This window comes from Homarus americanus, unplaced genomic scaffold (genome assembly GCF_018991925.1).
Source record: "Homarus americanus isolate GMGI-L3 unplaced genomic scaffold, GMGI_Hamer_2.0 scaffold33060, whole genome shotgun sequence".
NCBI classification, from domain to species: domain Eukaryota; kingdom Metazoa; phylum Arthropoda; class Malacostraca; order Decapoda; family Nephropidae; genus Homarus; species Homarus americanus.
This window is the reverse complement of record NW_024746249.1, coordinates 26,225-30,031: the sequence shown is the minus strand read 5'-3', so window position 1 is coordinate 30,031 and position 3,807 is coordinate 26,225.

Genomic DNA, 3,807 nt, shown 5'->3' with positions numbered 1-3,807 from the left:
CGAACAACTATAGACCGGTGAGCCTGACCAGCATAATATGTAAAATACTTGAGAGTATTATCAGAGATGCCGCAATGGAACATCTACTACGGAACAACCTTGTAAAAGATTGCCAACATGGTTTTATGCCGGTGCGCTCCAGCTTAACACAATTGCTCAAGGTATTGGATATTTGGACCCATATTCTGGAACAGGGTGGTAATATCGACAATATTTACCTAGATTTTGCCAAGGCTTTCGACAGTGTACCCAATGAAAGGCTGAAAATCAAACTGGAAGGGTACGGAATACGGGGAAATGTCCTAGCATGGATAGAAGACTTTCTACATGACAGCCAGCAGTGTGTGGTGATTAATGGCACGAAATCGTCATCCGTACCTATCACAAGTGGGGTACCACAGGGCAGTGTATTGGGCCCGCTGTTGTTTGTTTGTTTCATAAATGACATGCCTGACGTTGTACACTCCTCCATACAAATGTTTGCCGATGACGCCAAGTTATTTCGGGAAATCAAGAACCAAGCAGACTGTAAAGAGCTGTAGAAGGACCTCTGTGGGCTCCAAGAATGGTCGAAGAAATGGCTGCAGAGATTCAATGTCACGAAGTGTAAGGGGATGCACCCGGGGGCGTACCAACGGTAAGGAGGCGTATCATATGTCCCAATGGGATGAAGAAACTGCACTAGTTGAGAATGAATGTGAGAAGGACCTGGGTGTGTATGTTGACAATGAGCTGAAGTTCTCGGGCCATTGCAAGAAGAAGGTAAATCAGGCAAATAAATTATTGGGTCTTATAAGATGGTCGTCCCTAGAAGTGATCTTCAAGAGTGAAGTGCTTCCCCATCTGGAGTACTGTCACCCCGTCTGGTCTCCGAGATATGCTAGGGACTGTCAGTTGATTGAAAATGTTCAAAGGAAGGCCACCAGACTGGTGCCTGCACTTTGGCACCTCAGCTACCCTGAGAGATTGGAGCGCCTGAACTTGCCTAGCTTATACTACATACGGGCAAGGGGTGACCTAGTTGAGGTGTAAAAGCATCTCAAGGTGCACTACTCAGTAGAGTGTCCTTACTTGGAGCTGGAGGACGCTCGCCCCGCAAGGGGTCACAGCTCAAGATTGAAGAAGCCGCAAGTCCAGAAAACTGTGAGGGCAAACTTTTTCAGAGTGAGGGTTGTAAACTCTTGGAACAATCTACCAGAAAGTGGTGTGACGGCACTGAGTGTGAGCTCTTTCAAGACAAGACTTGACCAACACTGGAGCGGGTTCAGTTACATTCAGGAGTCGGTGCATGCCCAGTACTTGCCAACAGTGCGTGACAGAGACGTGACCGATCGCCCAGGCGGCTAACGAGCCGATCAGTGTTGAAGAGGATAAAAGTGAAAGTAAAAGTACATAATCTTCGAAAGAAAATATACTGAAATACGTGGTTATTTGTTACAAGACTGCTTGCGGTCATGTAGAAAGTCTTTTATCTACGCGAGGACATTTCCCAGAATTCCGTACCCTTTCAGTTTAATTTTCAGCCTTTCATGGGGTTACACTGTCTAAAGTCTTGGCACCCTGTTCCAGAATATGGGTCCAAATATTCAGTACCTTGAGTAATTGTGTTAAGCAGGAGCACCCCGGCGTAAAACCTTGACCTAAGGTCCAACCGCAGTGAGCCACCCAGGACTACCAAGTACTGTCCGAGCAAAACAATGTTTTGAACACCAAACACAACTACAGAAGGCTTAAGAATGAACAAGCACAACATCAAGATTGGAACAGGGAATGTAAGGACATTGTAGGGGTATCGAAATATTAATGTTGTCTAGCACTCAGGATGGAAGGAAACTCTAATGTGGTTTTCTTGTATAATATAAGTTATATGAAAGACAGTCTGGTGCTGGAGGTGCAGAATGAGAGTTGGTTGGTGAGGAAGCTCAGAGGACAGCTGGTGGGTCGCCATGCTCGCTGGCGGGAGCGAGGACCGCCAGGCAGGCGAGGAGGAGCGAAGGCTGCCAGGCAGCGGCTGAGGAGGAGGTGTTGCTTGTTCAAGATGAATGGTCAGAATGAATCTCAATGGAGAGACAGAGCTTATATACCCAGCAGCCGCTATGAGTCATGTTGGGAAAACCCGAGAAGTCGCAGGTCTTTTGGCTCGGTTGCTAGGATACGGCGACATTGGAATGCGGATACGCTTGGTTGCTAGGGAAGACAGTAACAGGTGGTGGCGTGGCTACGCAGTTGTAAGCAGTTGTAGGGTAGACGTCCACTACAATACTCCCCCTCCCCTCCAGGCGGTGTAGGAGACTTGTTGATTGTAGAGTTGCTTAGCACATGTGAGGCAGACCGGGCGGTGCATGCCTCATGTGAGACAACGGCGATGGCGTGATGAGCCGATCGCTGAAATACAACTGTCTAGATACACACTATCTGTGGGGGAAGGGAGAAAAAGGGTGTGTGGAGGCGATGAATGTTGTGCTTCCCTCACGACAGGTACAGGGTAGTCAGATGCGCCTGCTGGGGTGTGTGTGGGCCTGGGTCAGGAGCAGGGGCTGCGTCAGCAGAAGCGGATTAGGGCTCGTGACAGCAGCTGGGTCCACGACAGCAGCAGGGTGCAGGACATTAGCAGGGAGTACCTGAGGGAGAAAAGACGGGGTGTGGAGGCGATGGATGTTGTGTGCTTCCCTCACGGCAGGTACTGAGTCGTCAGATGCGCCTGCTGGGGTGTGTGTGGGCCTGGAGGGTGAGGCGTGTGATGTGCTGTTTGATAGTGGTGAATGCCTTAGTAGCCTCTTGAGTCCACATGAGAGACTTGTGAGACTTCTTTGGACGTCCCTTGAGAAGGTCGTGTAGGGGGGCTAGGACGGTGGCAGCTTTGTCAATGAAGCGGTGGTAGTAGTTGACTAAACCCAGGAACTCTCGGAGTTTCTTCGCCGTTTCAGGTTTGGGGAATTCCCTAATCGCGGTTATCTTCTGTGGTAGGGTTGTATGCCACTGGGCGAGACTCTGTGACCGAGGAAATCGATGGCCGAGGTTCCAAAGACGCACTTAGCAGGATGAACTTTCATGTTGTTGTTCTGCAGGCGTTGGAGAAGGAGTTGTAGGTGGTGGCGGTGCTCGGCAGGCGTCGAAGATGCGACGAGGATGTCGTTAATGTAGACGGTGACTAGTTCCGTTGCTAAGATACGGCGGGCATTGGATTGCGGATACGCTTGGTTGCTAGGGAAGACGGTAACAGGTGGTGGCGTGGCTACGCAGTTGTAAGCAGTTGTAGGGGAGACGTCCACTACAACATTATATTAGGCTGATTATTATACAAATGTTTGTAAGGAGATAAAATGATTGTAGTGGAACATTCTGGCATTAGGTGAAATAAGATGGACAGGTTCAAATAACATTAGTGGTGAAGATGTTTACTTCATACATTCAGTTGGAGAAAAACACACACACACACACATACACACATACACACACACACACACACACATATATATATATATATATATATATATATATATATATATATATATATATATATATATATATATATATATATATATATATATATATATATATATATATATATATATATATATATATATATATATATATATATATATATATATATATATATATATATATATATATATATATATATATATATATATATATATATATATATATATATATATATATATATATATATATATATATATATATATATATATATATATATACACCTTGGAAACTTTGAGACAAAAAGGTAATTTTTGAGGGCTCATCTAGGGAAGTTTGGCAGAAGAGGACTCAGAGGAACTGGCA